The sequence below is a fragment of the Canis lupus genome, chromosome 14 (assembly GCF_048164855.1).
Source record: "Canis lupus baileyi chromosome 14, mCanLup2.hap1, whole genome shotgun sequence".
Lineage (NCBI taxonomy): Eukaryota > Metazoa > Chordata > Mammalia > Carnivora > Canidae > Canis > Canis lupus.
In genome coordinates, this window is record NC_132851.1 from 22,602,266 (window position 1) to 22,614,868 (window position 12,603).

A 12,603-nucleotide genomic window follows, 5' to 3' on the forward strand; every position below is an offset into this window, starting at 1 on the left:
CCGAGACACAGGCAGAGGGAGAAGCAGGCTCCATTCAGGGAGCCCCATGTGGGACTCAATCCCGGGTCTCCAGGATCATGCCTTGGGTCAAAGGCAGGCGCCAAACTGCTGAGCCACCCAGGGATCTCTAAGGAATGCTTTTTAAAAAGATAACCATAGCTTCCCTGTAGAAGATAGAATAAAAGAATACAATATTAGAGGCAGGGAGACCAATATAGGTGGGAAATAGAAATGGCTCAGATTGTAGAAGTGGTAATAATTAGATTCAAGATATATTTTGAAGGTATATCCTCCTGGATCTTCTATTTATTAGATGTACTCTATGAAGGAAGTAGAAGAATTCAAGAGACAAAACAACCGAGTGAAAAAGAGTGTCATTTACTGAGATTAGTGAAAGCTTGTAGGAAGAGTCATTTGGGGGCATAGGGAGGAAAGTAGCTCTGCTCTTGCCAATATAATTTTGATGTGCGTATAGTACTCCCAAAAGCAAGCACAAAATAGAGGGTATGCATTTATGACTATGCAGCTCAGGAGAGATTTTTTAGATTAAACCATTCAAACCACTGTAGCAGGGCACAAAAGTGAAAAAGAACTGTGTGCTTGAAATGGTCCTAACCATCAACCATTAATAAAAGAAAAGGAGTCCACAAGTCTAGAAATGTGGGCAAAGATTCACAACTGCAGACAGGCTCTTCCTGAAATCTGTAGCATAGAACTAACGATGAGGACACAAAGGTGGTCAACCACAGTGAAACCCACAAAAGTAGAATAAAAAATGTGTGAAGTGTGTATGTAAACACACGAAAAGCAAAGTTGAAAGCATTTTTCCAGTGACTGTGATAGAAGAGTCTCCAGTGAATTGCTCATGTAATAAAGTCAATGGCATTAGAAGAGGAATTGTCTCCGTGTTGGTCCAGGCCTTTCGTCAGTTTGAATAGTTAGTGCACAACATTTCATGTGCAGTTGTCATGTCGCAAAGGGACACCACGTGACTTGTGGGACATCTCTATCAAGAAACCAACGAATCACTCCACAGATGCTGTTCAGAGTGCTTGCTTGCTCTGATGGCTGCCCTACAGTGTCTACTTAAAGGCACCTCAGTGGATCCGCCACACAAACTGACTAGCTACTAAAAGAATACTTGTGAATGATGTGAAAAAAAATCCCAAAACTTCTGTTCAAACCAATTTGGTTGATCCTTTCATATTCTGAAGCACACAAAGAAGGTTTCCTGGGAGTAATTTCTGTTCAGTGTCCACATTTCATAACATTTATTGGATTTATGCAATTCTCTTGACTCCCCCCTGCCCCCAAAGCACTTTCATATGTGGGCTTACTTTAGACTCAGGACACTTCACGGAGATGGATAGGATAGCCATATTCATCTGCTTTTCTGAGCCAGAAGCTTCTTCAGAATGGGAAATACTTAAACTATAGCCAAAGAAACATCCATTAATGACCTGTGGAGGACCGGTTTCAGTTGGAACTACCTGCATCTGGTCATATCCTAACACCCTAAAAGTATGTTCTTTGGCAAAATTACTTCCAATATTAGGGATTTGGAATTGCAGCCAAACATTCTTACATATACAGATATACTGACCTGGCAGAGATGTTACAGGAAGGGGGTGAAATGTAAATCCATACGGCAGCTATACAATTTACGTATTTTGCAAGATGATGTATTCCTCCTTAGGAAATTGAGAAATAATAGTTACTTCAAATTATCCTCGAAGATCATACTTTATTAAAACTAACTGAACTATTAAATTTATAATATTTTTCTCCTATACAATAATTAAAAGCTGTGGCTGCTTCTCAAAAAAAAAAAAAGGAGGGGGGAAGAGGGGGAAGAGAAGAAGAAACTAAATTTCAAAAAGATTTTGCCTTTGTTTAGATATTTTTGTGGTACCTTTCATTAATGGCCATAAATAAAAACAATTCCTGATTATTTTTCTTCAAAGTTTTAATTTTTCTCTTTATTTAATTATAATTAGTTGTGATCTTCATTTTCTTTCATATGAATAAGAGAAAGAAATTTTGAAAGAAATTTTTGAAATTTGGAAAGAAAGAAAACAGCACTACAGAGAAACATATACTGCATGTCTTCTTCTTTGAAATCAATATTTAAACAAATCAACCCATAGACATATAGCTTGAAAATTACAGATTTGTTTTTAAGCTTCCTGTTTTTAAGCCTCTAAGACTGAGGTACCAGAAGCACAGTTAGCTATTGAAAAATCTTTACCTCAGAAAAAAAAATTTATTCCCTGTCCTCTTTTGCCACACAGTTTGCGTGTGTTTATGTGTGTTTTTTAATGTAGAGCCCAGTTGTGACATATTTGTTTTCTTTTGTATTCTCCCAACTGGCTGAAAATTAGTCAGATGAATAATCTGGCGTCAGTCTTCTGGTCCCTTTTCTGAAGCCTGGTATTAGCAGTCCAGCTCATTTAAATCTCTCCTTCACTCTAACTTCAAGCTCTCTCTGCAGAACTGTACCTGAGCACCATGTGCTACTTAGTTGCCTAAAAGAAAAACTCTTTTGCACAGAAAAATTACATTTATTAAGGAACACACCTAAATACTATCATTTCTGATAAAAGTGACAGTTGGAATCATTTGAGAACCATGCAGAATTTTTCTGGCAGCAGTTACCCTTAACAAATGTACTGCGATGCTGTGTGCTGGATGTAGATTCCCATGGAAAAGGGAGTAGCTCCAAAATCCTAATAGTACCATGTGGTCTGGCCATGAACTAAAGCTTTTCAAACCATATGGAAACTCATTACTTCAAAGCACTTCCACAGTTACCTTATTTTATTATTATTTTCACATTAGCGCTATAGCATAAGGGTAAAGTGGAAAAATATTCCCAGCTTATAGATGGGGAGACGAACATGCAGCAATCATTGTTAATTTCCTTATTTCTCCTAATGTCACCAATATTCTCTTGGAAGTTTACCTGTTCATTACTTTTTAATAGAATCGATTGAGCTATTACTAGGATTTATTCTTTCCCCTCCATTTCTGGCATTAACATTCTAGACCACAATTTCTTCCCACATGCCTAGATTACTTCCATAACTTTCTAGATTTCTCCCTACCTATGTTCTCTTCTCCTTTTAGGTTGTGTTCAGAATTGATATAGTTATAAAAGTTTGGCTCAGTAAAAAAAACACAAGAATGTTCCAAAGAAAGGGAACATCAGCCTGGAGTGTTCCTGAGGAACTACAAAATGTTTAGCTTCCCTGGAGATTGTCATAGAAATGTAAAGGGTTGTGTAAGATGAGACCATAAGATAAAGTGAGGAGCAAGTTTTATATCGGCTTTTACATTCCATTTCAAGGAATGCTTATGCTGAAAGCAAGGACGTTTTAAGAGCTTTAGGTCTGAAAATTGCATAATCAAATGTAGATGCTTACAAAATCAACCACACTCATGCTGTAAAATGAAGAAAATAAATTAGTCCATTGGGAGACTGTACAGTTTGGGATGGGAGGTAATTAATTTGGAAGCCTGTCAGTAATCAGGCCAAGTGATTATGGTATTCTGTACTAAAGTGCTGGCAATGGGGTGAGTAAAGGTAAGTTGCTTTAAAAATATAGAGGAAATAGACTTAAAACACATGAGAAGTAACCTATTAAAAAATCAAAAATAATTCATAAACTCTAACTTAAGCACTGGTTTTTTTTTAATATTTTTATTTATTTATGATAGTCACAGAGAGAGAGAGAGAGAGAGAGAGAGGCAGAGACACAGGCAGAGGGAGAAGCAGGCTCCATGCCAGGAGCCTGATGTGGGATTCGATCCCGGGTCTCCAGGATCGTGCCCCGGGCCAAAGGCAGGCGCCAAACCGCTGCACCACCCAGGGATCCCAAGCACTGGTTTTTAATGGTGATTTTTCCTCAATAGCGAACAACAAGAGTTAGGTTCTAACTTGGAAATGATGAGCCTGGAATGATTGGGTACATCCAGATGGGAATGTCTCCAGGACAGTTTAATGTACATGACTGAGGGTCAAGAAAGATATACACTTAGGTGTCATCTGTATAAATGGAGCAGCTGTTGAATGATTACACATATGGTTGTGTGTTATATGCAGGATGTTAAAAAGGGTGCTGTTTATTTTATCTATCTTCTCTACTTGGGGCACCAATTTGGGGTCAAATATATAAAACGATTCTTTATCCAAAGTGGGTAAGTTTAATTTTACTAAAGCGATGAAAAAGGTGGTATAAAGCCTAAAAATTAAATATACATAGGTACTTATGATGAACAAGACACTGTTCGAAATCACTTGCTTTTTGTGCCATGTAATCCACTTAGAAACTCAACAGTAGTCCCCACTTTACCTCAAAGACATAAAATAAAGGACCATCATTTACCTAGAAGTCCAAGAATGGAGCCAAATCATGTATACAATTTCTTGAAACAGCATGATTAATTCACATTTATTAATGATTACTCTATGTCTAGCATGACACTAGATGCTGTGTACTGAAGTCTCTTTTTTAGTTTATATTAGGTTACACTACATAACCCCAAATAATGAATGGCACAGTGAAATGTAAACATAAATACATATATGCACAGGTGCCCAAAGGAATCTACAACTCATTGGCAGCTAAGCTCAGTGTATTTCAGTCCCTCTTTTCTGAGAAGCACATAGAAGGGAAAGCCAGCCACCTGCTCCCAGTGCCCCTGAACCCTGATCCAGAAACAGCCTGACCTGGTGGGATATGAAAAGTTTATTCTCTAATAGTGAACAAGGTTTCAAAAGAGCTTCGGTGAACTCCTGTGATTTCCTATCCACATTTCATTCTTAAGGTAATTCTATTTGAATGGCCTTTTCAAAATTTAAGTTCTATATTCTCATGCTATTTCCTCATCTGGTTTGTTCAGTTGGACACTCAAAGGTCTTGTTCTGATTCCCCTTACCTAGTTACATTTGATAAATTGGCATTTCGCCCTCACTTCAGCTAGGCTGAATTACACTTTGCATTGCTGATCTTTCTGGGGGTGGGGGGTCATGCATTTCTTTAGTCTCCAGGCTGCTCCTTTGCTTCTCTACTCTGAGATCCATTCCCCACTCTCCCTGCTTTGCTCTGTCATGGAAGTCCGATTGCCGCACACTGCAATTCTGGATGGTGCTAATTAGCAAATGGGAAGTGTTAGCAGTACGAGGAGGAAGGGACAATCTAGGGTATTTTTTCCCTTCACTTGGATTTGGGTGCCAGCCTCTGGGGTGGCCGTGTCTCCCCCAGGATTCTAGATTTTACTGGATGTGCTGCTGACTCCTGACCCCTGTTCTTTCTATCTCCTTTAACTCTCCTGCCCAGGGGTGTTACTAGCCCTCTGCTTTGTTAATCTCTGGTTTGTTTCATTTGTCGTCTGATTGGCTTTTCAGCCACCAAAACTTTTATGCCTATTTTGCTGTACGCAATGTCCTCCATTGAACTACTTGGTATGAACCATGTTTTCTTGATCAATCCCAGATTAGTATACTTTTTCATCTACTTCTAGCTGAGGATCTTCCAGCTGAATTTGAACTGAATAAAGACAAGATAATGATAGTCCAAAAACAAGTATTTTCCCTATGATCCAGCCTTGACTTCTTTTCCATGACACTCTCTTTGGTTTTCGTTATTCTTTATATTCCTCTCTTCTTGACTATTTTCTTAGGTTTTCCTCACTTATTAGGATTGCTTTTGCTCATTTATTACTCATTTGTTTGTTCATTTGTTGCCATATCCCATGCTCTTCCATTATTGGGGTTATGACATTTTTATACCATTTCTAGCACACATTTGCCAAGATTTTTCAGGCTGTCTTACAAAAAGGTTAAAATGCAGACTTTGTATATTCATTTTTCCATAGTAGATGTCAATTTTATTTTGAGTTCAAATATATTTAATGTGGAAAATACAACTCTTAACTTCCATAGCATTCCCTACAAAATTGTTAGCTACAGCTGTCAGCAAATGCTCAAGAATTCAAGAGTGGCTTTTAGATCTCTGCTAAAAGGGTGGCCTTTATTAACCTCCTTGGCTTTTGGCTTTTGTAAAGAAAAGATGTACTTCCAATGAATCTTGATTCGTCACACTTGCACAGAGTCATACACACGCACACTACAAAAATACAGCAAAACAATTTTTTCTACTTTTCCTTTTGCATTATTAAATCATTGTCTCTGCCTGGTGTTTATTTAACCACTTTTGGCATATCTACATATTAGTTATAGAAACATGTAACACATCCTGCCTTTTAAGGGATGTTTATCTTTTCTTCTTTCTTTCCCGATAAATAATGAACTTTTTGAATACCTTAATCCCACTTGAGTGTCTGACAATCCTTGCATAAAATTTGCATACAGTAAATGTGCAATAATTGTTGGTTAAATAGAAATAAATATAAAAACACTTAAATGTAAAATGTTTAAAATCAGAAGTAACTCCTTCTCATTTTGGAATACTGTTACCTATTCTTTTTTTTAATCCATCTTCAGTAGATAATGCTATTAGGGCTCTGAAAGTAACAAATACTTTCATAATATTTTGCTTGAAAAATGCATGACCCAGATTCCATAAGATTATGATGGAAATATCTTCCAGTGCAAAACTTGACGCATGGCAGGAGATCAACAAGTGAATGCTGGTTGAAAAAATGAATTGCCAGTCCCTGAGACTGTCTCATTTGTTTTCATAACTTCTACTTTATTCATATTTTTATCCCTTTGAACTCTTAGCACCAAGTATTTTCTCAGTATGCTTTTACAAATTGAATGAATGAGATAACTTTCACACGTTGATTCTCACCTACTTTGATTGCTTTGGAGTCTAAACCAAGTTTCACTGGTGGAAGAATGGAAAATATTATACCATTACCTAGGAAGTGTTATGTGGATCCTATCTTTGAGTCATGAATTTTACAGCTGGACTTTTATCATGTCATTAGTAGATGGCTCATGATCTAATTCCTCCTTGGAGCACAGGTAGAGGCCCAGTACACTCCACAGTTATATACCTCCTATATATAGTTTATTGTGAGTATTTGAAGGCAGAAATGTCATCCTGTTCATCTTTGTGCTTTAAAGGTTCAAGTCCCATCACATTGCACCACTGCTACTCTGGCCCTCTGAACATTTATAAGAGTCATAGGTATATAGTTGATATATAATAAATGTTTACTAAATGAATAATTTAATAAAATAATTGACTCATGCAATTGCCCTGAAAAGCAGGGGAATGAAGCAGCCAGCAGTACTTCCAGGAAGCAACTGAGAAACACCCTTTGGCACCCACCATTCAATCAACTTAACATCAGCCTTGAAGCTTAAGAAATAAAATTAAGGGCCAAGTAAGCATAGCTCAAGCCAACTACTTTTGCATTCCCCAGGCCACTGATTGCCTCACTAAATCTCTCACTTTGCTGAATATGTGAAATCAATTATTATTATAGGATACAAAAGACAGAAACTTTTTGGAAAATTGTTTTGATTATTAATAAAAGATGACAATGTCAAGGCATGAGTTACCACCATAAAACTCCACGTTAGCATTATTTGAATTCAGTAGAACAAAGACAAGTAGATTTGTCAAATTACAGCCCTGATTGTGTCTCCTATGCATCTCCATTACCCAAACCAGTGTAATGTTCTCAATAGTTGCTTTCTTCCAATAAGGGAGCACTGTAAGGTCTTATAAAAATACCTAACTTTCAGGTTCCCACAGAAACTGAGGGAATCACCCCAGATCTAACCTCCCACTCACCTTTGTCAACTTCACTGCCATTTTATTTCTTTGATTTCTGCCCAGTTTCTTGGCCTCTAACTTCGGTCCTTCAGACCAGAAACCTTTGAAGCACTGTGCAGACTATCTGTTCTTGACTCTGTGCCAACCTTGGATATTGCCTTAAAGATTTGCCTGACTTGATTTCCAGCTTGAGAATTAGCATAGCTCTACTTTTATCGTGGTGCCCATCTCTGGTCCTTTAGAAGCTCAAACTTCAACCAACAAAGGCCCAGGACCCTTTTGCTTCCCCAAGAGGAATGAATGTTCAAACAGAATCATCTCCTTCTGTAAACAGTGATCTGTGTCCTTTTCCTCACCCTCTTTCCCCATTTAAAACCTCTTTGTTTGCATATTTCATTTGTCCAGTTCTTACTGACAGTTCCAGACTATCTCAGCCATCAACTCAGGAAGCTATACTAACCAATTTGTAACTGAACATCTCAAGCATACCTTGATATGCCTCTCATTTTCCCCTTATCTCCTCCTGCCTCATATTTGAATAATCTTTTAAGGTATAAATATGTTATATTAACTCTGTTAATGACTGTGATTATTTTTGAGAGCTCTAGGGGAGCTATATTATATAATTCTTGGTATCTCTCACTGTACTTGCAGAGTGCTTTGCACACAAGTAAACCACAGAATGGTATACAAATGAATATTTAAATGTTTAGCTGTTTTTGACCAATTATTCTTAATATTGGCTTCTTATGACTTATTACCTTGTGAAATATTTTGTTAGTTGCATATCTAGAAAGGTTGATAAATTCAGATCAGCTCCACCATTCTTGTGTAATTATTATTATTTTCTAAATGTTCAATAATTTAAATAGTACTTATGTACAATTAATTCTTGATTTGATCTATGGCATAGGTCTGTGCCCAGGTGCTTGGGAAATTGACTTTGACATGGAGGTTTGGATGCAGGCGGCTAATAGGGAAATAAACTAGGCAATAGCACCAGTGCTAGTGTGAAAAACAAAGGATTCGACAGAAAAAATTGAACTCCAATGCAAGTGAAAATGAGGCCTTGGGGCACCTGGGTGGCTCAGGTTGTGATTCTGGGGTCCTGGGATCGAGTCCTACAACAGACTCCCTGCAGGGAGCCTGCCTCTCCCTCTGCTTATGTCTCTGCTTCTCCTTCTGTGTCTCTCATGAATAAATAAATAAAATCTTAAAATAAATAAAATAAAAAATGGGGGGGGGAGGGAATGGAGCAGCCATAAGGACTAGTTATATGAGTGTTGGTTTTCTCAAAAGCATACTTGGAGAAAATGTTAACTTTTTAATGATAGATTTAATATATTAATATATGCCAAGTACTTAGTGTAATGCTTATCATGTGGTCACTGCTCGCTGAATTGAAGTTGCCTGAATCTAGCTTGGAGGCAGGTGTGAGTAAGTCATAAATTAACTATGAAATGACCTTTATGGCTTTAGCAACTCTATAAGATCCCATAGTGACCACATTCATTATTAAGTAATCTGGTCTTAATCTTGATAACTGATTTTGAATTTATGACTCCTCTTTTACTCCCTCATCTACATCTCTTCAACTGCATTGTTAATCTTTTCAGTCCTGTGCGTGTCATATCAACTTCCTCCCGTTACCTTGTCTCATGATGTTCTACTCTATTTTCTTCCAGAAAGTGAACTGTCCCTCCTCTCTATAAAATCACATCTTAAATGTCCTCTCTCCCACTTACATAAGGCTTCCTTATGGAAGGATTACTTTGTTTTTTAGACTTCTTTACCTCCTCCGAAGTCTTGCACTTATTAATATGTATTACTCTTTTATAAATCAGGATTTTGGAGATTAATTTAAATACAGTAAAATTCACCTTTTGAGTTTGCCAAATGGCAAACTGTCATTCAACCAAACTACCATTAAGTTGTAGAACATTTCAACTACCATGAAAAGTTTCCTCATAACTATTTGTGGTCAGTCCCATCCTCCTCCACCCCCCATACCTGGTGACCACTAGCGGAGTTTCTGTCTTCACAGTTTTGCCTTTCCCAGAATTTCATTTAAACAGAGTCATACAATATGTGTTTTCTGGCATAATGCTTTTGAGGTCCATTCATTGTTTCATGTATCAATAGGTCATTCCTTCTAATGGCTAAGTAGTATTCCATTACATGGATATACCACAATTTGTTTATATATTTACTACGTTGATGGGCCTCTGGCTTGATTTCAATATTTAACTATTATGAATAAGTTTATGTAAATATTAATATACAGATCTTTGTGTGGAAAATGTTTCAATTTTTTCCCATTAATAATGCTGAGGGAAACTGCTGGATTATGAGGTATAATTGTTTAACATTACTTGAAAATTCCAACTTCTTTTTGTACATATTTGTACTGTTTTGAGTTATAAAAAACTGTGTTTCTGTTTAATCACAAACTAATTAAACTGGGTAAATATTTTTTTAACTTTAGATACCTACTTGCTATATAGTAACACGTCGGTGTGGTCTTAATTCGGATTTTACTAATGACTAATGATGTTGAGCATTGCTTCCAGCCAGCTATGTATCTCCTTTGGTGGAGTGTCTGTGTAAATCTTTTGCCCATTGAAAAAACTGGGTTATTTTTTCTTCTTCTTGATTCCTATGAGTATTCATATGTTCTAAATATGCCTCTATCAAACAGGTATTTTGACCATATTTTCTCTTCATCTGTAGCTTGTCTTTACATTCTCTAACAGTCCCTTTGTGAAGCAGATTTTATTTATTTATTTATTTATTTATTTATTTATTTATTTATTTATTATTTTTTTAAATTTTCATGAGAGACACACAGAGGGAGAGGCAGAGACAGGCAGAGGGAGAGAAGCAGGCTTCATGCCAGGAGCCTGATGTGGGCCTCAATCCCGGGTCTCTGGGATCATGCCCTGGGCCGAAGGCAGGCGCTAAACTGCTGAGCTACCCAGGGATCCCCCTGTGAAGCAGATTTTAATGTTGATTAAGTCCAGTTATTTTTTTCTAGGTTTCCTTTGTGTCCTATTTAAAATATCTTTGTCTAATCAAAAGTCACAAAGTTGACAAAGTCCTCCTGTTTTTTCTCCTGGAAGTTGTACAGTTTTAATTTTTATATTTTTAAGTCTGTGATACATTTAATTTCTTCTATAAGGTGTAAGGTAAGGGCTGAGGCTCATATTTTGCATGTAGATGTGCCATTGTTTCAGCACTCTTTGCTGAAAAGACTACTTTTCCCTTCAAATTACCTGGGAAGTTTTTTGTAAATCAACAGAATATATACGTATGGATGTATACCTTTCATTATGGATTAGTGAAAAGATCATGATTTTGGGGTTATACTAACATTTAAATCCTGTCTCTATCATTTTCTATGTTTTCTAAGGCCATTTATTATGAATCAGTTCCTTAATCTGAAAAAATAATTAAAATATAAAATTTTTGAGGTTTAATAACTGTAAAATAAGCAAGACATATTAAATTTTTAGTGTCCAGGCAGTACTCAAAAGTGGTATTTGTGTTTACTTGTTTTTAACAATTTTCAAATCTTCCCTTTCTAGTTAGATGAGTAGTCTCTTAAGTCAGGGACTGTTTTGTTTTGTTTTGTTTTTTTCTAATTCTACAATTACAGCCACAATCTTCAGGGTAGATATTGTGTCCTATGGAGGATAAGATACTGAGGGTGGTTTGAATTCTCAAAGAAGATGATGAAGACCATGACCACTGGCTGTGTAAGCAAATTATTAAATTAATCAAAGTTCAGAGGAGATCAAGAATGTTGGGCTATCTCTATGCTCCTTAATCATGTACATACTGCTTTGTTTTATCCTCTCTCTGTTCAATAGGACATGAAATTCAACATAAATCCTACTGATTTAGACCAAAGATCAATAGCATTTTATTCACTATAAATTGCTTCATTATTTTGCAGGGTCTCCATTCTCATAACCTAAAATTAACCGTTTCTTTAAAATTGCCCAAATTCCAAAGTATAAGCCAAACAAAATTGTTGATTGCTTTGGGAAGGGTTTTATGAAGTTAAGAGGAGCAGAAATACATTGCTTTCAAGGAATTTGTTATTTAAAATGAATGCAAAAATGTTTGCAGAATAGATTGTTGAACTGGGAGTCAAATTAGTTTGGTTCAAATTCCACTCTGCCTTTGAATAAAAAGCAAGTTGTTGAACTGCCTTAACTGCCAACTTTATTATCCATAAATAGGAGCTAATTCACCTCAAAAGGCCTTTGCATGCACGAATGAGATAATAAATGTGAAAGCACTTTGTAATCACTAACATCCTATACAAATAAAAGTCATTGTTATTACGATGATTCAAAGCCAACTCTAGAAAGAATATGTTATTTGTTGATCAATGAAAATGACCCCTGGAGACCTCCTTCCCCTAGTCAAGGAACACTCTACTAAGATGTAATACTACCTGTCATTTCACCATGTGCACTGCATTGCTTTATGTTAAGTAAGCCCTCTCAGATTTCCTTTTAAAATGGCAATACCTCCTAAAGAGTAATAATTAAAGTCACAGCTCAGAGTGCATAGGTCTCAAGGACTTTCTGTTAAATACCTGGCACCTGAGCAACTTTTACATGTGTCTTTTCAGCAGCTCTGACTAGGGCAGCAAAACATAAAAACATGAGTCCTAGAAGACTTGAAAAGAGTAAATGGGGAAAAAAAACCAACCTAGAAACTAGAGAATATGTTAGAGAGAGGTAGAAAAGAACAAGAGTCTCTTTCCAATTGTCCAGGGTAAGCCTTGTAAATAGCAGACATTAAAGATATATTGCACTGATAATTATAACCAGTATGTATT

The 12,603-nt window shown here is 36.6% G+C and overlaps 1 long non-coding RNA gene across 1 annotated transcript in view; it reads right to left on the reverse strand.

Annotated features, from left to right (window-relative positions):
• Positions 1 to 1,602: 1,602 nt before the first annotated feature.
• The window catches only part of LOC140603391 (uncharacterized), a 70,112-nt gene continuing 59,111 nt past the window's right edge, over positions 1,603 to 12,603 (reverse strand). The window contains exon 3 of the long non-coding RNA XR_012006369.1: positions 1,603 to 1,691. This is a non-coding gene — a long non-coding RNA (uncharacterized lncRNA). The remainder of the gene's footprint in view (positions 1,692 to 12,603) is intronic.